The sequence below is a fragment of the Mytilus galloprovincialis genome, chromosome 4 (genome assembly GCF_965363235.1).
Source record: "Mytilus galloprovincialis chromosome 4, xbMytGall1.hap1.1, whole genome shotgun sequence".
NCBI classification, from domain to species: domain Eukaryota; kingdom Metazoa; phylum Mollusca; class Bivalvia; order Mytilida; family Mytilidae; genus Mytilus; species Mytilus galloprovincialis.
In genome coordinates, this window is record NC_134841.1 from 53,652,816 (window position 1) to 53,680,676 (window position 27,861).

The window sequence follows — 27,861 nt, forward strand, 5'->3', positions numbered from 1 at the left end:
ATTTACATGAGTCTGTATAATCTTTGAGTGCGCCTTGTCTTTTTCTTTTTTGACAGCATTCGTTGTCAAACCATGATTTATTCGATTTCCGTTTTTGTGTATATTAGAACTTCACACAATTGACGTCTTTTCCTATTTTGATTATTTCTCGAATGAAATGAAAAATGTGCACTGCACACATAAATGTTCAAATGAATCTGGAAGTATTCCAGCCTCCGTTAAGGTTTATGACCCCTTCTATAACTTAATACTAAGCCATGAAATTATGAACTTTTCAAACTGCAATAGTATCAAAACAGCAAATATAAAGAATAATAGAGATGACCAATTTTGATCATAAACCAAGGGGAAACTTCGTGCAAAGCATTATTATTTATTGTTTCATTGCATGTAACAGAAAAGGTTTTTTTGTGGCAAATAAAACAAGATTTTTTGTAGAAAATCCACAGACTTTAAAAAAGAGGTTTTCGTTATAAAATTTTAACCACAGATTACTCACTTGTTTTTCTATGACTTGCTAGCATTTATTTTTACAAAATGTCCTAAACAATATTTAAATTCCAAAAAACCTGGTGCTGCGTCACTTAAGTCGAGCGCACCCTAAAAGGTGTACTTGAATTGGTCCATATTTATATTTATTTTTAACCAATATCTAAACTTATAAACTAGTCTTACGAAAATAATCACTAGCACGGCATGCAATAATCTTCTATCTATCAAGCACCGAATTGCAAAAGATGAGAGTACAAGGGGAAAGGCTGTGGATTTTCTATAAAATTTCCATATCATATGAATCAACACAAGGGTACATAATCCTTGCCAAGATTTCATATATATATCAGTTTCTGTAAATATGGATAAGGGTTTTAAATCTTCTAAATAAGTAAGTAAGTTGTTTTCAAATTGTTGAAAAAAGCAGGAATGTAGGGTCATATTGTACCATGTAAGTTTTGAAAGTTCTGTCTGCATATTAAAGTTGAAACTTTACTCTTTTCTGAAGAGCTCCAGAAAAAGGACTGGCTAAAACCGGGAAGATCGCAAAGCTAAATGTGGGCTATTTTTTCACAGTTTCTTCATCTGTAACTGAACTTTAAATATTGTTCATGAACAAATACATTTTTTAAAGTCAAATTCCTTATAATTAAATAGAAGACAAAGCTGCGAAAAAGTCATTAGAAAGTGGAAATTTTGAAAAAAAATGGCAGTGTCTAGCTGTCTTTAAAAAAAAAAAAAAGGTTTAAATAAACTCATCATAGATACCAGGACTAAATTTAGTATACACGCCAGACGTGCGCCTCGTCCACAAAAGACTCACCAGCGACGCTCGAATCCAAAAAAGCAAAAGGCCAAATAAAGTACGAAGTTGAAGAGCATTGAGAACCAAAATTCCTAAAAGTTTTGCCAAATACAGCTAAGGTGATCTATGCCTGAGGTAGAAAAGCCTGAGTATTTCAAAAAATTAAAAAATTGGTAATTTCACTTTTAAATTTACTCATTCCAACTTTCACCCTAAAGTTAGCTTACATACTAAGGTTTACGTAGAGCATACTCACAAGGTTGTGTAAAATTGCGTGGGGTGCTCATTTTCGCCATATCTTTCCATGTTTTCTACAGTTTATGTTCAGGTCTATATGTTTTTGAAGTATACGGATATTTCTATAGGATGCAAAATATTCTTAAGCTTGAAAACGTCTTTGTTTGAAAATAATGATCTGAAAAGTAAGATTAAAGGGTGTTTGAAATTGCCTGATATTTTGTCAATGGGGGACACATATTCGCCATTTTTACACATCTATTTAAAACCAAATAACTGCAGCTTTAAACAATATTTCTGGATGAAAATAGTGTATTTCCCTCCTAATATAACTGATTCGGAAATACTATACTATACCATTTTAAACATAAATGATTGAACAATTAAAATAATCAAGTGCTTTTAAATATCATACAAATTGTTTCTATCCAGACGGCGACTATAAGTACGTAAAATTGCAATTTTCTCAACATTAACCCAGTTGAATTATACCAAATGTTGATGTAGTTGCTATGGTAACCAAGGACACATTTATACAAAACTAGACTTATTTTTCAAAGTTTCATACAACAGTCAACTAATATACATAAAATGAATAAAGTCTGCAGATAGTCGTGGCCAACCCATTTTGATGCTTTAATACAGAGAATGTCTCTGAAACTTTTGGCCATAACAGTTTAAAACGATTCCAATATACAAACTTTTATTACTAAAACTGGTTTAATTTCAACTGGTTATCAAGGACGTATATTAGTTATACGTCCTTGTGGTTATCAACCCGTCCCGTAACCTCACCTGTGTTGAGGGGCCGCGTGAGTTATAGCTTCATGTATTGACTTGGCGTCCGTTATAAAAAAAAAGATCTTCTCTGAAATTACTTGACCAAATTTTACCAATTGAATTTTCAAGATTAATCAACAAACATGACCACTGTGTGTTCGAATTTTTGTTTTTATCGCAAACGTTCAAGCAGCTAGAGCAAAACTTACCAGAGATGAAACACTTTGGGAAAACATGGAAGGAGATCGAGAAGAAGGCAAAAGACAGGCAAATGTGACCCGTACTGGTTGAGGCCTTATGTGCTGACAGGCACGAAGAGGATCAGTGAGTGAGTTACCGAGTAAAACATTCAACAGGCCAATGTCTATCTACCTTGCATTTTTCAGAAAATTCATATTAGATCACGAAACTTGGCCCAGCAACATTTATCAGCAAATGATAAGATTTTGACCTACACAGCTTCCTTCATTTTGTTTATTTTTATATGTATATGAATATAATTATGAAAAACAGCAGGGTCACCAGGGTGTGAAAACTGCCATGTCATCTCAGTGAAATAAATACTAAGCATAGATCTAGAAATGGACAGATAATCATGACATTTGCAGAAAAAAAAATCTCTCTTGTGTTCGATTTTTTTGCAGTTTTGTTTTGTTTTGCCTAAAAAATATTGACAAACAAAATGAATATAGTATTGAGGAATTTTTTGAACTTATGTTCAATACATTGGTTACTAGGATAATAATCTTATCACGTATTAATTGGGTAAAATATTTCAAAAAAGACGATGACTGTGAAAGTTTACGTGCGGTAGGTGCAACAGCATACCAACAGCTTATATGGCACGTCAGGGTGGAAGTTAAAAAGTGGATCAAAGTCCATAAAAATTTGATTTAAAACCTTTATCCGACCTTCAACAACGAGCAAAATCACATGATAACGAATACTAATTATAAAAATGTAAATGATTAAAAAATGTATACCTTCGGCCTGATTTTTACTACAACTTTGATAAATACAAACATCACTAGACTCTTTTACAAGTGAGGCAAAATATATTCGTTCAAGGCCCCAAGAAGCTCGATCCAAAAAAAAAAGAAGCTAAATCGTGCATTTTGAGCGTTTCCCAGACTCTTTCTTACTCTGAAAAGTATTTAATTTTTAGCTATTTTCAACAATGTTCTGGTCTCAAAGCAAATTATATAGAATCAATATGATTTAAGATATTTAGGTTTTAGGGAGAAACTCAAAAGACCGATATGTAGGATAAGGCAAAAATCGTTTTCCTCAAAATCATTAATACCGATTCAGTCTGTTCTTGTCTTGTATTATGTTTAGACTTTGGTGATTTTTTAGGACAAAATTTTCATATAGTGACAGTCAAGGACGTATAACTAACAATATACGTCCTTGTGACAGTGAAGTATTAAAGTAATTTACTTTAAGTACCGCTCAAGTCGACACTGTATATATATATAGGGACCATCTTGGCTTTGTTTTATGGTATTAATGGTTCTTTCATGTTGAAGACACTCCAGCGACTATCAAGATGAAGAACAGGAAAAAAAAACTGACCATTGAAAATTTGTATTTTTCTATGTACTAGTATTGGGTTTGTGTTCGATTAAGTCCCGTATGCAAGTTTACTCAATACTCCTTTAGTTTTTATTACCGTATAAAGGGTCTGCACACGACTTAATGCAAGTTTAATCCTTCAATGCAAAAGGTCATATTGCAAATACATTGTGGTTTTTTTTCCAAATGATTTGATGCCATAGCTAATTTCAAATATTCTTACAATTTAATGATTCGAAGTTTTTTTTAATTACTAGTAGACGAAAGGTATAATAAACGCAAGCTTAAAACAAAATTTCTAGATTTTCAAACAAAAATCAACACTTAGACTATAGTCATAAAGTAGGACAATAAATAAAAAAAGACAAACCCGGGTACAGATAAGACACATAACTGCAAACGATAGACCATATATTGAACACTGAAAACTTAAAGTTAATTTATAGAAACATTGGTCAAGAAAAACATACAGGCCGGTTTATCCCTTGAAAGCCAACATCCTTTGATCTACCGACAATTTACCTGTAAAATTATGTTGGCGTTTAAGGAATCGGTGCATTACGTTTGCGCGCATTACCATTACATTTGCGCGCAAAAATCATTACGTTTGCGCGCAGCTTTTGCTTACATTTGCGCGCATTTTTTGACAGGTAAAATCAGGTAAAATATTATACAGGTCATAATACTTATTATTTATTAATTTGTTCAATTATTTATAACGTAAATATTTAATCCCCAAATGCGGGCAAACGTAGTGCGCCCTAAGGATTTTTTTTTCTTTCTGCAGTGCCACATCATAAATACAAATGTACTAATGAGTTTTATACAATAGCGACATAAAATTACCAGAGTGATCTAAATTACAGATAGAGATTATAGTGTCAAGTTGACACTTCTAAAGACCAAAGACTAAAGGTTCACTCGATAGACGCAAATTTTAAACTTCAAAAATTAAGGTTAATCGAGCACATTTATTAAATAATTGATTTTTACTCATTTTTTAGTTAACACCGAGCTCATGAGGGTCTTAAATCTGATCTTATTGCTGTGTCCACAATTCTTTTTCTACGTATTTAGTGTATCGGTGTGGACAATTCCATGTTTATATCACATGACATTTCCGCGGGAAATTCTTCTATTGAGACCGTACGAATGGATGTGAATTTGGATTAATGCATATATATTGTGAAATAAAATTGTTGATGATCACATTTTCTACAACACAGTTAGATGTCAGGTTTGTACACATTTAGTCTCAACTCTAGTCTATATTCAAAACTGAGCCAGTGAACTTACTGGTGAAGGGATACATGTGCTGCATAATCCCATCACATTTCAGACATTTCAACCAACAAAAATCTATTGAATATATTATCAACTGACATATCTATTTTTATTTTATCTAATGTCAGTCATACCAACTGACAAACTCAGCGGAAACCGTGTATTCAATAACAATTTTATTTGTGTATTTTAGGGGTTGTTTACATTTTGAGTTGTATGATAAACGTATATATATGTTTGTATGTGTTTCTTAATGAAAACAGCTCAATTTTATGATACTTTATTATACAGAATCATGCCACACAGTTTGTTTACACTTGAGTGTGTCTAAATGACCCACATTACAGCCATGAAAATGGTATATCCCAATTTATTTATTCAATAAATTTGGTACAAATTTCCATTGTCTGTGTTTTTCTATAGAGTAAATGATGACTTGCATTAATCCATCAATCACTCTATTGGTTTATTTCTGTAATTACGAAAGCAACCGAGGATGACAATATTGTAGGGCGCCATGTGCTGGTGTGTAAATTATGTGCTATGTTTCATGCTAATTAACAAGTCTTTAAATTGCGCCCGGCCTTCGCAGATGAATTTTTTGAAGTCGGGTTGTACTAGTTCCTGTCAATATAATACTTCTATGGTTATATACAATGTATATATATATATATATACACATTAATGGATCTACAATCTGTCGATACTTGTATCTTGGCATTGCACAAGGTCATGTTTTTTTCTCTTGACTGTTTATGACGTCTTTACACTAATGGATGTGTGCAGATTGATAATTTAGTCTTAGATGCATGATTTTTTTATTAGTTGTTAGTGGCTTTGAACTAGCTGTCAGTTAACTGTGAGTACTCTCAGATCTGTTCCTAGGGCCATAATAAATAATAGGTTTGTTTGCCCAAATGCTACCTACCCAGAAAAAAGCTGCCTACTCAAAATCTTTTATTGTCCTGATTTGAAGAAGTTTTTTTTTAATCAAATAGGCATGAAGACTAATAAACATCTGATACTTCAATTTCTTTTTTTGAAAAAAAAAAAAAAAAATGCCTACCTACCTACCCACTGTCTCAACCTTTGGGTAGAGTTTGGGCAAACCAAAATATTTTTAAGTGTGGCCTAGTGTCTTTTTGTTGTTGGGATGTACAAGTACCCGGCCACATCCATTTGTATTTTTGTCCATCTGATGAGTTGAGCCTTTTTCAACTGATTTTTGTCGAGCCTGCGATTTTTGTTGCAGAAAGCTTGACATAGGGATAGTGATCCAGGGGCCACGGGGGGCATTAGCTAGCTTCTTAAAAGCTTTATATTTTAGAAGGTGGAAGACCTGTATGCTTCATACTCTGTATATACAATGTAGATGCCTCATGTCACGAAGTTTCCCTCAGTCACATGTCCAATGTCTTTGACCTCATTTTTATTGTTCAGTGACTACTTGAAAAAAAAGTTATTTTTAGTAATGTTAAATTCTCTCTTATTATAAATAAATAGGATAACTATATTTGGTATATTTGGTATGTGCTTACCTTGCAAGGTCCTCATGCCCATCAGACAGTTTTTACTCGACCTCATTTCATGGATCAGTGAAAAAGGTAAAGTTTTGGTGATCAAGTCCATATCTCAGATACTATAAGCAATAGGTCTAGTATATTCTGTGTATGGAAGCACTGTAAGGTGTATATGTCCAACTGGCAGGTGTCATCTGACCTTGTCCTCATTTTCATGTTTCAGTGGTTATAGTTTTTGTGTTTACGTCTGTTTTTGTTATACTGTATGCAATAGGTCCACTATATTTGGTGTGTGGAATTATTGTATGGTGTTGTACAGTGGCGTAGCTAGGTCAGTTTTACGTGTACGGCTGAACCTTGGTAAGTGGCCTGAAGACCCAAGCGGATCCAGGACAAAGAATTTGCTGGTAGTAGATTAGCGGGAGGGAAGCCTCCCGAAGTTTAAGAGTTATCGAGACTGACATACCATTCCTGTCATTGAAAACTCATCAATAACAACATTCTTCAGATTCCAAATGGTTTCTTTTTTATGTTTAATCTATTCATTGTGTTTATTTAGAATCTACTGACGGTCATTGGCTTTGGAGTAAACGTCCAAACCAGTTACTTTGAAATATGACTAAACAGAGTCGTTAGGCAAAGGACTCAATCAACAAAAACACAAGTTCATGTGCAAATTTCGTAAATTAGTTTTTCAGGTGCAATATTAAAATTTGTAAAGGGTTCTCTATGGAACCCTGGTTCTCGCCTGGGATTTCTCCCCGCAAAAAGTATATTGATTCATTTATCAATCCATTACAGGATTTAAACAAATCAAATATTTTCATTTGAAGTTTCATGCATACTATGGAGGTTTATAAATTTATCATTTTAAATTAACTCATCATAGATACCAGCATTGAAATTTTGTACTTGCGCCAAAAATTCCAGATTGTCTGATCAAAATTGCGTAAAGATAAGTCCACCTGTTAGTTTAAAACTGAAAAATGAACGGAAAAAAGTTTGCTTCAGAAATTAACCATGAAAAAAAACTTTAAAAAAACTTTGACGAATGTTTAACAAACCAGGGATGATTCCAGGTGTTTTCAAATAGGTCCCTTGAACACCTAATTGGGAATTTTTATCCCAATTGGGATTTTTTTATGCATAAAATCTAAGACAAAATCATATTTTCCTGTAAATACGGAAATGTATATTAAGTTTATTAACCTCTACACTGATTTAAGAAGTTGTAACATTTTGAATAGTTATGGATGGGCTACTGATTATGATATATATTTATGCTGGTAAACGATTTCCCCATGAAAATAATAAGAAAAGAAATCGCATGATACGATAAAAAGGTAACGAGTCGACTAACGAGACTCGAGAAACGTTTAATATGTTTTCAACAAGTTGAAGTTACAAACAAGTTTTTCTTAATTCTTACTATTACAGTTATTGAAAGTTTAAATAAATGTTTTTTCTATATGATATTAGTAATGGAAGACAGTTAAACCGTAATCAATATATTTTAATTCAGTTATAATTTGAGACGTAAAAAAAATCGTAAAAAAAATCGAGAGTGAAAATGGGGAATGTGTCATAGAGACAATAACCAGATCTTAGAGCAGACAACAGTCGAAGGTTACCAATGGATCTTTAATGCAGGGAGAAACTCCTACACCCAAAGGATTGCTTTTGCTGGCCCCTTAACACAATAACCATGATAACAAAAATGTAAACTATTTCAACTAGTCACTTGTTCAGGTGGAACTTTTAAACCAGAGGAAGAACAAAGTAACTACAATGTAGTTAATAAGTTCTGGAGAACTTTTCGGCTAGTTAGTTCTTTCCGCCTGGAACTTTCCAACGTCGGAACAAAAGAGCATTTACAATAACTTGGACATCATACTAAAATCAGAAGCATACACAAGAAATTAATAAAATTTAAAAAAATGTACAAAACAATTATGAAAAATAAATATGATATACAGCAACAATCACCGCATTAGTGGGTCCTCACTATGGACAGGTACATACAGAATGTGGCGGCTTTAACATCTTAACTGGCACAAAACTCTCCCCTAACATAGGACAGTGTATGTGTATAATCTCAGACATTGAATCTTTATCAATATAAATTGGAAATAACTTTTGAAAGTGGTAGGATTGCATAACATAAACATTACTGTACAAGCATTATTTGATACTTTAGAAATAGCTGAGAACAATGCCTGAGATAAATATTTTGACTAATTCTCTACACTATATTCATCTGAACGTGGCCAAGTTTGCCTTTGGGTTTTTGATTAACTGCCTATAGCAGCCTTTGGTGCTTTGATTTTACTTCATTGACCTATGTTGTTCATCTCATTTCAGTTCATGAATATGATATGACTAAAACCTGCAGTCACCTTACTTGGAAATGAGATGTATTTTGGAGAGCCAGATTATGGTAGCCCTAGGTATAGTCAGCTTTTTATTTATGATAAATGATTTGACAAGTTGCTTTTTAAAAAAAAAAAGTCAATACGTGAACCTTAGAACTTTTTTTTTGCTAATTATTTTAACTGAATTGTAAATTAAATCTCAGTATTTTCATTACCATGTGTGTGGAGGCTAACATTTTCTTTTTATTGTAAATCAGGATAATTATGGCATGTCGAGAGTGGTGTTAAATATAAAGAAGGGAGATAAGGGATGTGTTTATTTCATTAGTTTGTTTCTGGATGGTGTTACTTTCATTTTTACCAGTTTGAATAGTCAAACTACTACCAATGGATGACACTTCTATGGTGTTTATTAGTAGAGATAATATTACACCTTGATTCCCTTCAACACAGAGTATTGGCTCACACCGAACAGCAAGCTATTAAGGGTCCAAAAAATTACTAGTGTAAAACCATTCAAACAGGAAAACCAAGGGTCTAATCTATATAAAAAACGAGAAACATGTATGGATGACAACCACTTTACATCAGATTCCCGATTTAGGACAGGTGCTATCATTTGCAGCAGGGTTAAACATTTTAATGGTGCCAAACCTTCTCCCTTTTCTGAAACAATAGTACAACATCACAACATAGAAAGACACACTATAAAATATCAATTGGAAGGCTTTGCTCAATAAAAAAAACACAAATTAACACACAATGAATACTTAATATCCTGTCATATCCGGAGCCTGTTTTTCTGTTTGATTATTATCATGTGACATGTCTATTTTTTGTGTTTTTTTTTAAATGTTTTCTTTGCATTTGAACCTATCTCACATATTTATTAATAAGACAGAGAGATGCAAAAATTATTGTATATTAGATCATGTAATCTCTCAATGGGTCTTGTTGGAGAATTACACTTATTGATGATCAGTCGTAAGGAACATCAATTAATGTCTCCTACTGGTTGACCATTTCACAATGCCTCATTTATTATTTCTAGATTAATTTAAAGAATTTTTGAAAGACTGAGGTACATTTGTCCATGTTTTGAATCTTTATTATTCTTTAAGAATTATACGTATGGGAATCTATTTTTTTTCTATATAGATTATCAACTATATCATTCATTACCATATACATGTAGCAGATATAAAGTGAACTGTATAAATTTCTTTATTGCCAATTTTTAAGGTGCTCTTAATTACAGGAAGCTAATACAGATAAGAAGAATAAATGTTCTGAACGAACAATAATTAAGGTTTCGAATATTCCTCCATAGACTATATTTCTAACTTATAAATATGCTTGAACCTTAGGGGTTCACACAAAAAATCTTATTATTATCACACCCCATGCTACATAGGTTTTAACCATTTAGTCAGTCATTTTTCTTTCCTTTGTGCAGACTCCAAATCTTTAATTGGTTTTCAATATTAAACAGATAAAACTATGCCATAAGCTATTGATCTTAAATTCTAATTCATAAACTCAAACGAACATAAAATATTTATCAAATAACCACAAACTCTTACATGGGAGACGCCACTTGCAGAGACAAGCGCACATTTTATTATAAATATGAGTATAATATTGTTGAAAGTTCATATACAGTATATATATATATATATAGCTATTAAGCCGCTTGTACTGGTTTCCCCATACTTGTGGTCCACAAATCTGAAAATAAATAATATGATTAATGATATTATTTAATTTGCAAAATGCTACCACATGTACACTTTGACTGCAATGGCTCGAATGACTTTAAACCACCTGAGTTCACTCGTGCATGAACTCAATATTCCAATTGAACCGACCTTACTATAATTAACCAAACACATGTTAACAAAAACAAACAACATTTTACATGTTCCATTTTGTACAACTTTGATAAATACATTTTATATGTAAGATTGCTTTATTAAGATTCTATCAGTTAGACCTAAACCAGAGAAGTTGTTTTTTTGATATATCTGTGAGCTAGCATGTTTATGTTTATTCAGAAAGGAAAGATGACTTATCACAAGATACTTAAATAAGGGATATTCAAGTTTTTAATCACTATGAACTGAAAAAAGTTATTGAAAAGACAAGACATTTTTTAAAAGCTAAAGGTGGTTGTTTTCATGAAGTTTAGACCAGTATTCAATGGGAGATAACTCTAATCACATTGAGGTTATTGATTTTTATGATAAACATTGATCATTGTTTTATCCAAAGTCAGCTGACTTGAATTTTCATGATTTGGTTTTGCATAAAACTATAAATTATCAATTATAAAACATTTAAAACTAGTTAGAATTATTTTTGATCATAATTATTTAGGTATTTAAGATATTTATTTCAATGAGCTAATTTATGTGTAGACCTTCTCTTAATCTTGTTTCTTCATACAAAATTCTAATAAATATTTTTTCTTTTCAGCATTTCTATAAAGTGATAACATAACTTAAAGAAATTCAAAACTTTTCCTATATAACATTAACCATAGCCATGCTTACGTCAATTAAAGATAACTTTTTCATTTTTTTTATAACTGGTTATGATGTTGGATGCCATTTTTTTAAACGAAACATTGGAATTGCATGGATCCCTCCCTATAAGCACACTAACTTCTTAGTGTATCCTACGTCATAGACCATATATTACAATGTAATATATTTTACTAACTTGTGAAGAAAATATTGATTGAAAATAATTTAACTCATCTCTACTCTGTATATACTATATATTGCATAAAGACTGCACCTGTACTGAAGACAAACACTGCACTTGCACTTGGACTGAAGACCAAAACACTGCACTTGGACTGAAGACAAAAACACTGCACTTGGACTGAAGACCAAAACACTGCACTTGGACTGAAGACCAAAACACTGCACTTGGACTGAAGACCAAAACACTGCACATGGACTGAAGACCAAAACACTGCACTTGGACTGAAGACCAAAACACTGCACGTGGACTGAAGACACTACACCTGGACAAAATATCCAAGTTGAATGGGACTAGGGACCACTGGAACTAGCTCCTTCAAAAAGCATATTCATTATTGACCTCTTTATTGATGTGTTATGATGAAATCATGTTTTTGATAATTGCATTGATTAATGATCATGCCTTTAAATTTGGATTGACCTCGACCCAAGACTTATAGTTTCTCCTGAGTATAAATGAGTTTGCTCGTTGAAATTGTATAGAAAAAATTTCAATAAAATATTTACCATTTTGTTAACATTTGATAGCAAGGCTAATGGCTGGTGCACCAATATAGATTTTCATAATTGGCTCTAATTTAAAATTAATTTTTTTTAAATCGGAAAATTGCAACACCAATCAGTGTCTATTTAAAGTTGATAATTATTTATAGCTTTTGTTAAAGATACAGCCTTTTCTTTAATATATGTTGCCACTTTGGACTGAAGAAGATGGATTCATGGCAGAAAGGAGGAGTCAGTCAACCTGTATGTATTTTTTTTGCAGTTTTTCTTAAAACTATGTTTCTATTTGATAGACATTAAGATCAATTTTTTTCTGAACAGTTTTGGAAAAAAACTGCTTCATGTTAAATTGGGACTTGTAAAAGCAGACCACTGCAGAGAGCAAACTTAAGTTTCAATTTAAAAATGACATTCAGTATGGGCTTTGCTTATTATTAAAGTTTACCTATAATTGTTAATTTCTGTGTCATTTTGGTCTCTTGTGGAGAGTTGTCTCATTGGCAATCATACCACATCTTCTTTCTTTATCAAGATTAAATTCTGAAAAATTGCAACAGGAGTCTGTATTTAAAGATGATATTAATTTATAGTTTTTTGTTGCAGGTAGACAGCCTCTACGTGGCCCGCCTACACAGATGAAGAGGAGGACACCACTCATGGCTTGGGCAGGGTTTTAACACGTGGGTATTATTCCGTCATTACAGTTTTTCTTCAAACTTTGTTTATATTCGATAGGCAATAAGATCTGTTTTTTTCTGGAATAGTTTGAAAAAAAACCGAGGCTTTATTTATGTTAAAATGGGACTTTTAAAAGCAGTATTCACTCTGCGGAGAGCAAACTTTTGGTTTTGATTTAAAAATGCCATGGGGTTTGGACTTTGCTCATTGTTGAAGGCCGTACGGTTACCTATAATTGTTAGTTTCTGTGTCATTTTAGTCTCTTGCGGAGAGTTGTCTCTCATTGGCAATCATACCACATCTTCTTTCTTTACCAAGATTAAATTCTGAAAAATTGCAACAGGAAAGAGTCGGTATTTAAAGATGATATTAATTTATAGTTTTTTGTTGCAGGTAGACAGCCTGTACGTGGCCCGGCCTGCACAGATGAAGAGGAGGGAGGACACCACACCACTCATGGCTTGGGCAGGGTTTTAACACGTGGGTATTATTCCGTCATTACAGTTTTTCTTCAAACTTTGTTTATATTAGTTAGGCAATAAGATCTGTTTTTTCTGGAATAGTTTGAAAAAAAACAGAGGCTTTATTTATGTTAAAATGGGACTTTTAAAAGCAGTATTCACTCTGCGGAGAGCAAACTTTTGGTTTTGATTTAAAAATGCAATGGGGTTTGGACTTTGCTCATTGTTGAAGGCCGTACGGTTACCTATAATTGTTAGTTTCTGTGTCATTTTGGTCTCTTGCGGAGAGTTGTCTCTCATTGGCAATCATACCACATCTTCTTTCTTTATCAAGATTAAATTCTGAAAAATTGCAACAGGAAAGAGTCGGTATTTAAAGATGATATTAATTTATAGTTTTTTGTTGCAGGTAGACAGCCTCTACGTGGCCCGGCCTGCACAGATGAAGAGGAGGGAGGACACCACACCACTCATGGCTTGGGCAGGGTTTTAACACGTGGGTATTATTCGGTCATTACAGTTTTTCTTCAAACTTTGTTTATATTCGATAGGCAATAAGATCTGTTTTTTCTGGAATAGTTTGAAAAAAAACAGAGGCTTTATTTATGTTAAAATGGGACTTTTAAAAGCAGTATTCACTCTGAGGAGAGCAAACTTTTGGTTTTGACTTAAAAATGCCATGGGGTTTGGACTTTGCTCATTGTTGAAGGCCGTACGGTTACCTATAATTGTTAGTTTCTGTGTCATTTTGGTCTCTTGCGGAGAGTTGTCTCTCATTGGCAATCATACCACATCTTCTTTCTTTATCAAGATTAAATTCTGAAAAATTGCAACAGGAAAGAGTCGGTATTTAAAGATGATAGTTTTCTCTCATTGGCAATCATACCACATCTTCTTTCTTTATCAAGATTAAATTCTGAAAAATTGCAACAGGAAAGAGTCGGTATTTAAAGATGATATTAATTTATAGTTTTTTGTTGCAGGTAGACAGCCTCTACGTGGCCCGGCCTGCACAGATGAAGAGGAGGGAGGACACCACACCACTCATGGCTTGGGCAGGGTTTTAACACGTGGGTATTATTCCGTCATTACAGTTTTTCTTCAAACTTTGTTTATATTCGATAGGCAATAAGATCTGTTTTTTCTGGAATAGTTTGAAAAAAAACAGAGGCTTTATTTATGTTAAAATGGGACTTTTAAAAGCAGTATTCACTCTGCGGAGAGCAAACTATTGGTTTTGATTTAAAAATGCCATGGGGTTTGGACTTTGCTCATTGTTGAAGGCCGTACGCTACCTATAATTGTTAGTTTCTGTGTCATTTTGGTCTCTTGCGGAGAGTTGTCTCTCATTGGCAATCATACCACATCTTCTTTCTTTATCAAGATTAAATTCTGAAAAATTGCAAAGGAAAGAGTCGGTATTTAAAGATGATATTAATTTATAGTTTTTTGTTGCAGGTAGACAGCCTGTACGTGGCCCGGCCTGCACAGATGAAGAGGAGGGAGGACACCACACCACTCATGGCTTGGGCAGGGTTTTAACACGCGGGTATTATTCCGTCATTACAGTTTTTCTTCAAACTTTGTTTATATTCGATAGGCAATAAGATCTGTTTTTTCTGGAATAGTTTGAAAAAAAACCGAGGCTTTATTTATGTTAAAATGGGACTTTTAAAAGCAGTATTCACTCTGCGGAGAGCAAACTTTTGGTTTTGATTTAAAAATGCCATGGGGTTTGGACTTTGCTCATTGTTGAAGGCCGTACGGTTACCTATAATTGTTAGTTTCTGTGTCATTTTGGTCTCTTGCGGAGAGTTGTCTCTCATTGGCAATCATACCACATCTTCTTTCTTTATCAAGATTAAATTCTGAAAAATTGCAACAGGAAAGAGTCGGTATTTAAAGATGATAGTTTTCTCTCATTGGCAATCATACCACATCTTCTTTCTTTATCAAGATTAAATTCTGAAAAATTGCAACAGGAAAGAGTCGGTATTTAAAGATGATATTAATTTATAGTTTTTTGTTGCAGGTAGACAGCCTCTACGTGGCCCGGCCTGCACAGATGAAGAGGAGGGAGGACACCACACCACTCATGGCTTGGGCAGGGTTTTAACACGTGGGTATTATTCCGTCATTACAGTTTTTCTTCAAACTTTGTTTATATTCGATAGGCAATAAGATCTGTTTTTTCTGGAATAGTTTGAAAAAAAACAGAGGCTTTATTTATGTTAAAATGGGACTTTTAAAAGCAGTATTCACTCTGCGGAGAGCAAACTTTTGGTTTTGATTTAAAAATGCCATGGGGTTTGGACTTTGCTCATTGTTGAAGGCCGTACGGTTACCTATAATTGTTAGTTTCTGTGTCATTTTGGTCTCTTGCGGAGAGTTGTCTCTCATTGGCAATCATACCACATCTTCTTTCTTTATCAAGATTAAATTCTGAAAAATTGCAACAGGAAAGAGTCCGTATTTAAAGATGATATTAATTTATAGTTTTTTGTTGCAGGTAGACAGCCTCTACGTGGCCCGGCCTGCACAGATGAAGAGGAGGGAGGACACCACACCACTCATGGCTTGGGCAGGGTTTTAACACGTGGGTATTATTCCGTCATTACAGTTTTTCTTCAAACTTTGTTTATATTCGATAGGCAATAAGAGCTGTTTTTTCTGGAATAGTTTGAAAAAAAACCGAGGCTTTATTTATGTTAAAATGGGACTTTTAAAAGCAGTATTCACTCTGCGGAGAGCAAACTTTTGGTTTTGATTTAAAAATGCCATGGGGTTTGGACTTTGCTCATTGTTGAAGGCCGTACGATTACCTATAATTGTTAGTTTCTGTGTCATTTTGGTCTCTTGCGGAGAGTTGTCTCTCATTGGCAATCATACCACATCTTCTTTCTTTATCAAGATTAAATTCTGAAAAATTGCAACAGGAAAGAGTCGGTATTTAAAGATGATATTAATTTATAGTTTTTTGTTGCAGGTAGACAGCCTCTACGTGGCCCGGCCTGCACAGATGAAGAGGAGGGAGGACACCACACCACTCATGGCTTGGGCAGGGTTTTCACACGTGGGTATTATTCCGTCATTACAGTTTTTCTTCAAACTTTGTTTATATTCGATAGGCAATAAGATCTGTTTTTTCTGGAATAGTTTGAAAAAAAAACAGAGGCTTTATTTATGTTAAAATGGGACTTTTAAAAGCAGTATTCACTCTGAGGAGAGCAAACTTTTGGTTTTGATTTAAAAATGCCATGGGGTTTGGACTTTGCTCATTGTTGAAGGCCGTACGGTTACCTATAATTGTTAGTTTCTGTGTCATTTTGGTCTCTTGCGGAGAGTTGTCTCTCATTGGCAATCATACCACATCTTCTTTCTTTATCAAGATTAAATTCTGAAAAATTGCAACAGGAAAGAGTCGGTATTTAAAGATGATATTAATTTATAGTTTTTTGTTGCAGGTAGACAGCCTCTACGTGGCCCGGCCTGCACAGATGAAGAGGAGGGAGGACACCACACCACTCATGGCTTGGGCAGGGTTTTCACACGTGGGTATTATTCCGTCATTACAGTTTTTCTTCAAACTTTGTTTATATTCGATAGGCAATAAGATCTGTTTTTTCTGGAATAGTTTGAAAAAAAACAGAGGCTTTATTTATGTTAAAATGGGACTTTTAAAAGCAGTATTCACTCTGCGGAGAGCAAACTTTTGGTTTTGATTTAAAAATGCCATGGGGTTTGGACTTTGCTCATTGTTGAAGGCCGTACGGTTACCTATAATTGTTAGTTTCTGTGTCATTTTGGTCTCTTGCGGAGAGTTGTCTCTCATTGGCAATCATACCACATCTTCTTTCTTTATCAAGATTAAATTCTGAAAAATTGCAACAGGAAAGAGTCGGTATTTAAAGATGATAGTTTTCTCTCATTGGCAATCATACCACATCTTCTTTCTTTATCAAGATTAAATTCTGAAAAATTGCAACAGGAAAGAGTCGGTATTTAAAGATGATATTAATTTATAGTTTTTTTGTTGCAGGTAGACAGCCTCTACGTGGCCCGGCCTGCACAGATGAAGAGGAGGGAGGACACCACACCACTCATGGCTTGGGCAGGGTTTTAACACGTGGGTATTATTCCGTCATTACAGTTTTTCTTCAAACTTTGTTTATATTCGATAGGCAATAAGATCTGTTTTTTCTGGAATAGTTTGAAAAAAAACAGAGGCTTTATTTATGTTAAAATGGGACTTTTAAAAGCAGTATTCACTCTGCGGAGAGCAAACTTTTGGTTTTGATTTAAAAATGCCATGGGGTTTGGACTTTGCTCATTGTTGAAGGCCGTACGGTTACCTATAATTGTTAGTTTCTGTGTCATTTTGGTCTCTTGCGGAGAGTTGTCTCTCATTGGCAATCATACCACATCTTCTTTCTTTATCAAGATTAAATTCTGAAAAATTGCAACAGGAAAGAGTCCGTATTTAAAGATGATATTAATTTATAGTTTTTTGTTGCAGGTAGACAGCCTCTACGTGGCCCGGCCTGCACAGATGAAGAGGAGGGAGGACACCACACCACTCATGGCTTGGGCAGGGTTTTAACACGTGGGTATTATTCCGTCATTACAGTTTTTCTTCAAACTTTGTTTATATTCGATAGGCAATAAGAGCTGTTTTTTCTGGAATAGTTTGAAAAAAAACCGAGGCTTTATTTATGTTAAAATGGGACTTTTAAAAGCAGTATTCACTCTGCGGAGAGCAAACTTTTGGTTTTGATTTAAAAATGCCATGGGGTTTGGACTTTGCTCATTGTTGAAGGCCGTACGATTACCTATAATTGTTAGTTTCTGTGTCATTTTGGTCTCTTGCGGAGAGTTGTCTCTCATTGGCAATCATACCACATCTTCTTTCTTTATCAAGATTAAATTCTGAAAAATTGCAACAGGAAAGAGTCGGTATTTAAAGATGATATTAATTTATAGTTTTTTGTTGCAGGTAGACAGCCTCTACGTGGCCCGGCCTGCACAGATGAAGAGGAGGGAGGACACCACACCACTCATGGCTTGGGCAGGGTTTTCACACGTGGGTATTATTCCGTCATTACAGTTTTTCTTCAAACTTTGTTTATATTCGATAGGCAATAAGATCTGTTTTTTCTGGAATAGTTTGAAAAAAAAACAGAGGCTTTATTTATGTTAAAATGGGACTTTTAAAAGCAGTATTCACTCTGAGGAGAGCAAACTTTTGGTTTTGATTTAAAAATGCCATGGGGTTTGGACTTTGCTCATTGTTGAAGGCCGTACGGTTACCTATAATTGTTAGTTTCTGTGTCATTTTGGTCTCTTGCGGAGAGTTGTCTCTCATTGGCAATCATACCACATCTTCTTTCTTTATCAAGATTAAATTCTGAAAAATTGCAACAGGAAAGAGTCGGTATTTAAAGATGATATTAATTTATAGTTTTTTGTTGCAGGTAGACAGCCTCTACGTGGCCCGGCCTGCACAGATGAAGAGGAGGGAGGACACCACACCACTCATGGCTTGGGCAGGGTTTTCACACGTGGGTATTATTCCGTCATTACAGTTTTTCTTCAAACTTTGTTTATATTCGATAGGCAATAAGATCTGTTTTTTCTGGAATAGTTTGAAAAAAAACAGAGGCTTTATTTATGTTAAAATGGGACTTTTAAAAGCAGTATTCACTCTGCGGAGAGCAAACTTTTGGTTTTGATTTAAAAATGCCATGGGGTTTGGACTTTGCTCATTGTTGAAGGCCGTACGGTTACCTATAATTGTTAGTTTCTGTGTCATTTTGGTCTCTTGCGGAGAGTTGTCTCTCATTGGCAATCATACCACATCTTCTTTCTTTATCAAGATTAAATTCTGAAAAATTGCAACAGGAAAGAGTCGGTATTTAAAGATGATATTAATTTATAGTTTTTTGTTGCAGGTAGACAGCCTCTACGTGGCCCGGCCTGCACAGATGAAGAGGAGGGAGGACACCACACCACTCATGGCTTGGGCAGGGTTTTCACACGTGGGTATTATTCCGTCATTACAGTTTTTCTTCAAACTTTGTTTATATTCGATAGGCAATAAGATCTGTTTTTTCTGGAATAGTTTGAAAAAAAAACAGAGGCTTTATTTATGTTAAAATGGGACTTTTAAAAGCAGTATTCACTCTGCGGAGAGCAAACTTTTGGTTTTGATTTAAAAATGCCATGGGGTTTGGACTTTGCTCATTGTTGAAGGCCGTACGGTTACCTATAATTGTTAGTTTCTGTGTCATTTTGGTCTCTTGCGCAGAGTTGTCTCTCATTGGCAATCATACCACATCTTCTTTCTTTATCAAGATTAAATTCTGAAAAATTGCAACAGGAAAGAGTCGGTATTTAAAGATGATATTAATTTATAGTTTTTTGTTGCAGGTAGACAGCCTCTACGTGGCCCGGCCTGCACAGATGAAGAGGAGGGAGGACACCACACCACTCATGGCTTGGGCAGGGTTTTCACACGTGGGTATTATTCCGTCATTACAGTTTTTCTTCAAACTTTGTTTATATTCGATAGGCAATAAGATCTGTTTTTTCTGGAATAGTTTGAAAAAAAAACAGAGGCTTTATTTATGTTAAAATGGGACTTTTAAAAGCAGTATTCACTCTGCGGAGAGCAAACTTTTGGTTTTGATTTAAAAATGCCATGGGGTTTGGACTTTGCTCATTGTTGAAGGCCGTACGGTTACCTATAATTGTTAGTTTCTGTGTCATTTTGGTCTCTTGCGCAGAGTTGTCTCTCATTGGCAATCATACCACATCTTCTTTCTTTATCAAGATTAAATTCTGAAAAATTGCAACAGGAAAGAGTCGGTATTTAAAGATGATATTAATTTATAGTTTTTTGTTGCAGGTAGACAGCCTCTACGTGGCCCGGCCTGCACAGATGAAGAGGAGGGAGGACACCACACCACTCGTGGCTTGGGCAGGGTTTTCACACGTGGGTATTATTCCGTCATTACAGTTTTTCTTCAAACTTTGTTTATATTCGATAGGCAATAAGATCTGTTTTTTCTGGAATAGTTTGAAAAAAAACAGAGGCTTTATTTATGTTAAAATGGGACTTTTAAAAGCAGTATTCACTCTGCGGAGAGCAAACTTTTGGTTTTGATTTAAAAATGCCATGGGGTTTGGACTTTGCTCATTGTTGAAGGCCGTACGGTTACCTATAATTGTTAGTTTCTGTGTCATTTTGGTCTCTTGTGCAGAGTTGTCTCTCATTGGCAATCATACCACATCTTCTTTCTTTATCAAGATTAAATTCTGAAAAATTGCAACAGGAAAGAGTCGGTATTTAAAGATGATATTAATTTATAGTTTTTTGTTGCAGGTAGACAGCCTCTACGTGGCCCGGCCTGCACAGATGAAGAGGAGGGAGGACACCACACCACTCGTGGCTTGGGCAGGGTTTTCACACGTGGGTATTATTCCGTCATTACAGTTTTTCTTCAAACTTTGTTTATATTCGATAGGCAATAAGATCTGTTTTTTCTGGAATAGTTTGAAAAAAAAACAGAGGCTTTATTTATGTTAAAATGGGACTTTTAAAAGCAGTATTCACTCTGCGGAGAGCAAACTTTTGGTTTTGATTTAAAAATGCCATGGGGTTTGGACTTTGCTCATTGTTGAAGGCCGTACGGTTACCTATAATTGTTAGTTTCTGTGTCATTTTGGTCTCTTGCGGAGAGTTGTCTCTCATTGGCAATCATACCACATCTTCTTTCTTTATCAAGATTAAATTCTGAAAAATTGCAACAGGAAAGAGTCGGTATTTAAAGATGATATTAATTTATAGTTTTTTGTTGCAGGTAGACAGCCTCTACGTGGCCCGGCCTGCACAGATGAAGAGGAGGGAGGACACCACACCACTCATGGCTTGGGCAGGGTTTTCACACGTGGGTATTATTCCGTCATTACAGTTTTTCTTCAAACTTTGTTTATATTCGATAGGCAATAAGATCTGTTTTTTCTGGAATAGTTTGAAAAAAAAACAGAGGCTTTATTTATGTTAAAATGGGACTTTTAAAAGCAGTATTCACTCTGCGGAGAGCAAACTTTTGGTTTTGATTTAAAAATGCCATGGGGTTTGGACTTTGCTCATTGTTGAAGGCCGTACGGTTACCTATAATTGTTAGTTTCTGTGTCATTTTGGTCTCTTGCGGAGAGTTGTCTCTCATTGGCAATCATACCACATCTTCTTTCTTTATCAAGATTAAATTCTGAAAAATTGCAACAGGAAAGAGTCGGTATTTAAAGATGATATTAATTTATAGTTTTTTGTTGCAGGTAGACAGCCTCTACGTGGCCCGGCCTGCACAGATGAAGAGGAGGGAGGACACCACACCACTCATGGCTTGGGCAGGGTTTTCACACGTGGGTATTATTCCGTCATTACAGTTTTTCTTCAAACTTTGTTTATATTCGATAGGCAATAAGATCTGTTTTTTCTGGAATAGTTTGAAAAAAAAACAGAGGCTTTATTTATGTTAAAATGGGACTTTTAAAAGCAGTATTCACTCTGCGGAGAGCAAACTTTTGGTTTTGATTTAAAAATGCCATGGGGTTTGGACTTTGCTCATTGTTGAAGGCCGTACGGTTACCTATAATTGTTAGTTTCTGTGTCATTTTGGTCTCTTGCGGAGAGTTGTCTCTCATTGGCAATCATACCACATCTTCTTTCTTTATCAAGATTAAATTCTGAAAAATTGCAACAGGAAAGAGTCGGTATTTAAAGATGATATTAATTTATAGTTTTTTGTTGCAGGTAGACAGCCTCTACGTGGCCCGGCCTGCACAGATGAAGAGGAGGGAGGACACCACACCACTCATGGCTTGGGCAGGGTTTTCACACGTGGGTATTATTCCGTCATTACAGTTTTTCTTCAAACTTTGTTTATATTCGATAGGCAATAAGATCTGTTTTTTCTGGAATAGTTTGAAAAAAAAACAGAGGCTTTATTTATGTTAAAATGGGACTTTTAAAAGCAGTATTCACTCTGCGGAGAGCAAACTTTTGGTTTTGATTTAAAAATGCCATGGGGTTTGGACTTTGCTCATTGTTGAAGGCCGTACGGTTACCTATAATTGTTAGTTTCTGTGTCATTTTGGTCTCTTGCGGAGAGTTGTCTCTCATTGGCAATCATACCACATCTTCTTTCTTTATCAAGATTAAATTCTGAAAAATTGCAACAGGAAAGAGTCGGTATTTAAAGATGATATTAATTTATAGTTTTTTGTTGCAGGTAGACAGCCTCTACGTGGCCCGGCCTGCACAGATGAAGAGGAGGGAGGACACCACACCACTCATGGCTTGGGCAGGGTTTTCACACGTGGGTATTATTCCGTCATTACAGTTTTTCTTCAAACTTTGTTTATATTCGATAGGCAATAAGATCTGTTTTTTCTGGAATAGTTTGAAAAAAAAACAGAGGCTTTATTTATGTTAAAATGGGACTTTTAAAAGCAGTATTCACTCTGCGGAGAGCAAACTTTTGGTTTTGATTTAAAAATGCCATGGGGTTTGGACTTTGCTCATTGTTGAAGGCCGTACGGTTACCTATAATTGTTAGTTTCTGTGTCATTTTGGTCTCTTGCGGAGAGTTGTCTCTCATTGGCAATCATACCACATCTTCTTTCTTTATCAAGATTAAATTCTGAAAAATTGCAACAGGAAAGAGTCGGTATTTAAAGATGATATTAATTTATAGTTTTTTGTTGCAGGTAGACAGCCTCTACGTGGCCCGGCCTGCACAGATGAAGAGGAGGGAGGACACCACACCACTCATGGCTTGGGCAGGGTTTTCACACGTGGGTATTATTCCGTCATTACAGTTTTTCTTCAAACTTTGTTTATATTCGATAGGCAATAAGATCTGTTTTTTCTGGAATAGTTTGAAAAAAAAACAGAGGCTTTATTTATGTTAAAATGGGACTTTTAAAAGCAGTATTCACTCTGCGGAGAGCAAACTTTTGGTTTTGATTTAAAAATGCCATGGGGTTTGGACTTTGCTCATTGTTGAAGGCCGTACGGTTACCTATAATTGTTAGTTTCTGTGTCATTTTGGTCTCTTGCGGAGAGTTGTCTCTCATTGGCAATCATACCACATCTTCTTTCTTTATCAAGATTAAATTCTGAAAAATTGCAACAGGAAAGAGTCGGTATTTAAAGATGATATTAATTTATAGTTTTTTGTTGCAGGTAGACAGCCTCTACGTGGCCCGGCCTGCACAGATGAAGAGGAGGGAGGACACCACACCACTCATGGCTTGGGCAGGGTTTTCACACGTGGGTATTATTCCGTCATTACAGTTTTTCTTCAAACTTTGTTTATATTCGATAGGCAATAAGATCTGTTTTTTCTGGAATAGTTTGAAAAAAAAACAGAGGCTTTATTTATGTTAAAATGGGACTTTTAAAAGCAGTATTCACTCTGCGGAGAGCAAACTTTTGGTTTTGATTTAAAAATGCCATGGGGTTTGGACTTTGCTCATTGTTGAAGGCCGTACGGTTACCTATAATTGTTAGTTTCTGTGTCATTTTGGTCTCTTGCGGAGAGTTGTCTCTCATTGGCAATCATACCACATCTTCTTTCTTTATCAAGATTAAATTCTGAAAAATTGCAACAGGAAAGAGTCGGTATTTAAAGATGATATTAATTTATAGTTTTTTGTTGCAGGTAGACAGCCTCTACGTGGCCCGGCCTGCACAGATGAAGAGGAGGGAGGACACCACACCACTCATGGCTTGGGCAGGGTTTTCACACGTGGGTATTATTCCGTCATTACAGTTTTTCTTCAAACTTTGTTTATATTCGATAGGCAATAAGATCTGTTTTTTCTGGAATAGTTTGAAAAAAAAACAGAGGCTTTATTTATGTTAAAATGGGACTTTTAAAAGCAGTATTCACTCTGCGGAGAGCAAACTTTTGGTTTTGATTTAAAAATGCCATGGGGTTTGGACTTTGCTCATTGTTGAAGGCCGTACGGTTACCTATAATTGTTAGTTTCTGTGTCATTTTGGTCTCTTGCGGAGAGTTGTCTCTCATTGGCAATCATACCACATCTTCTTTCTTTATCAAGATTAAATTCTGAAAAATTGCAACAGGAAAGAGTCGGTATTTAAAGATGATATTAATTTATAGTTTTTTGTTGCAGGTAGACAGCCTCTACGTGGCCCGGCCTGCACAGATGAAGAGGAGGGAGGACACCACACCACTCATGGCTTGGGCAGGGTTTTCACACGTGGGTATTATTCCGTCATTACAGTTTTTCTTCAAACTTTGTTTATATTCGATAGGCAATAAGATCTGTTTTTTCTGGAATAGTTTAAAAAAAAACAGAGGCTTTATTTATGTTAAAATGGGACTTTTAAAAGCAGTATTCACTCTGCGGAGAGCAAACTTTTGGTTTTGATTTAAAAATGCCATGGGGTTTGGACTTTGCTCATTGTTGAAGGCCGTACGGTTACCTATAATTGTTAGTTTCTGTGTCATTTTGGTCTCTTGCGGAGAGTTGTCTCTCATTGGCAATCATACCACATGTTCTTTCTTTATCAAGATTAAATTCTGAAAAATTGCAACAGGAAAGAGTCGGTATTTAAAGATGATATTAATTTATAGTTTTTTGTTGCAGGTAGACAGCCTCTACGTGGCCCGGCCTGCACAGATGAAGAGGAGGGAGGACACCACACCACTCATGGCTTGGGCAGGGTTTTCACACGTGGGTATTATTCCGTCATTACAGTTTTTCTTCAAACTTTGTTTATATTCGATAGGCAATAAGATCTGTTTTTTCTGGAATAGTTTAAAAAAAAAACAGAGGCTTTATTTATGTTAAAATGGGACTTTTAAAAGCAGTATTCACTCTGCGGAGAGCAAACTTTTGGTTTTGATTTAAAAATGCCATGGGGTTTGGACTTTGCTCATTGTTGAAGGCCGTACGGTTACCTATAATTGTTAGTTTCTGTGTCATTTTGGTCTCTTGCGGAGAGTTGTCTCTCATTGGCAATCATACCACATCTTCTTTCTTTATCAAGATTAAATTCTGAAAAATTGCAACAGGAAAGAGTCGGTATTTAAAGATGATATTAATTTATAGTTTTTTGTTGCAGGTAGACAGCCTCTACGTGGCCCGGCCTGCACAGATGAAGAGGAGGGAGGACACCACACCACTCATGGCTTGGGCAGGGTTTTCACACGTGGGTATTATTCCGTCATTACAGTTTTTCTTCAAACTTTGTTTATATTCGATAGGCAATAAGATCTGTTTTTTCTGGAATAGTTTGAAAAAAAAACAGAGGCTTTATTTATGTTAAAATGGGACTTTTAAAAGCAGTATTCACTCTGCGGAGAGCAAACTTTTGGTTTTGATTTAAAAATGCCATGGGGTTTGGACTTTGCTCATTGTTGAAGGCCGTACGGTTACCTATAATTGTTAGTTTCTGTGTCATTTTGGTCTCTTGCGGAGAGTTGTCTCTCATTGGCAATCATACCACATGTTCTTTCTTTATCAAGATTAAATTCTGAAAAATTGCAACAGGAAAGAGTCGGTATTTAAAGATGATATTAATTTATAGTTTTTTGTTGCAGGTAGACAGCCTCTACGTGGCCCGGCCTGCACAGATGAAGAGGAGGGAGGACACCACACCACTCATGGCTTGGGCAGGGTTTTCACACGTGGGTATTATTCCGTCATTACAGTTTTTCTTCAAACTTTGTTTATATTCGATAGGCAATAAGATCTGTTTTTTCTGGAATAGTTTGAAAAAAAAACAGAGGCTTTATTTATGTTAAAATGGGACTTTTAAAAGCAGTATTCACTCTGCGGAGAGCAAACTTTTGGTTTTGATTTAAAAATGCCATGGGGTTTGGACTTTGCTCATTGTTGAAGGCCGTACGGTTACCTATAATTGTTAGTTTCTGTGTCATTTTGGTCTCTTGCGGAGAGTTGTCTCTCATTGGCAATCATACCACATCTTCTTTCTTTATCAAGATTAAATTCTGAAAAATTGCAACAGGAAAGAGTCGGTATTTAAAGATGATATTAATTTATAGTTTTTTGTTGCAGGTAGACAGCCTCTACGTGGCCCGGCCTGCACAGATGAAGAGGAGGGAGGACACCACACCACTCATGGCTTGGGCAGGGTTTTCACACGTGGGTATTATTCCGTCATTACAGTTTTTCTTCAAACTTTGTTTATATTCGATAGGCAATAAGATCTGTTTTTTCTGGAATAGTTTGAAAAAAAAACAGAGGCTTTATTTATGTTAAAATGGGACTTTTAAAAGCAGTATTCACTCTGCGGAGAGCAAACTTATAGTTTTGATTTAAAAATGCCATGGGGTTTGGACTTTGCTCATTGTTGAAGGCCGTACGGTTACCTATAATTGTTAGTTTCTGTGTCATTTTGGTCTCTTGCGGAGAGTTGTCTCTCATTGGCAATCATACCACATCTTCTTTCTTTATCAAGATTAAATTCTGAAAAATTGCAACAGGAAAGAGTCGGTATTTAAAGATGATATTAATTTATAGTTTTTTGTTGCAGGTAGACAGCCTCTACGTGGCCCGGCCTGCACAGATGAAGAGGAGGGAGGACACCACACCACTCATGGCTTGGGCAGGGTTTTCACACGTGGGTATTATTCCGTCATTACAGTTTTTCTTCAAACTTTGTTTATATTCGATAGGCAATAAGATCTGTTTTTTCTGGAATAGTTTGAAAAAAAAACAGAGGCTTTATTTATGTTAAAATGGGACTTTTAAAAGCAGTATTCACTCTGCGGAGAGCAAACTTTTGGTTTTGATTTAAAAATGCCATGGGGTTTGGACTTTGCTCATTGTTGAAGGCCGTACGGTTACCTATAATTGTTAGTTTCTGTGTCATTTTGGTCTCTTGCGGAGAGTTGTCTCTCATTGGCAATCATACCACATCTTCTTTCTTTATCAAGATTAAATTCTGAAAAATTGCAACAGGAAAGAGTCGGTATTTAAAGATGATATTAATTTATAGTTTTTTGTTGCAGGTAGACAGCCTCTACGTGGCCCGGCCTGCACAGATGAAGAGGAGGGAGGACACCACACCACTCATGGCTTGGGCAGGGTTTTCACACGTGGGTATTATTCCGTCATTACAGTTTTTCTTCAAACTTTGTTTATATTCGATAGGCAATAAGATCTGTTTTTTCTGGAATAGTTTGAAAAAAAAACAGAGGCTTTATTTATGTTAAAATGGGACTTTTAAAAGCAGTATTCACTCTGCGGAGAGCAAACTTTTGGTTTTGATTTAAAAATGCCATGGGGTTTGGACTTTGCTCATTGTTGAAGGCCGTACGGTTA

General features: G+C 35.3%; 1 long non-coding RNA gene across 1 annotated transcript in view; it reads left to right on the forward strand.

Annotated features, from left to right (window-relative positions):
• Positions 1 to 5,035: 5,035 nt before the first annotated feature.
• The window catches only part of LOC143072435 (uncharacterized), a 95,226-nt gene continuing 72,400 nt past the window's right edge, over positions 5,036 to 27,861 (forward strand). The window contains exons 1-4 of the long non-coding RNA XR_012977181.1: positions 5,036 to 5,126; positions 9,055 to 9,140; positions 11,541 to 12,580; positions 12,941 to 13,017. This is a non-coding gene — a long non-coding RNA (uncharacterized LOC143072435). The remainder of the gene's footprint in view (positions 5,127 to 9,054; positions 9,141 to 11,540; positions 12,581 to 12,940; positions 13,018 to 27,861) is intronic.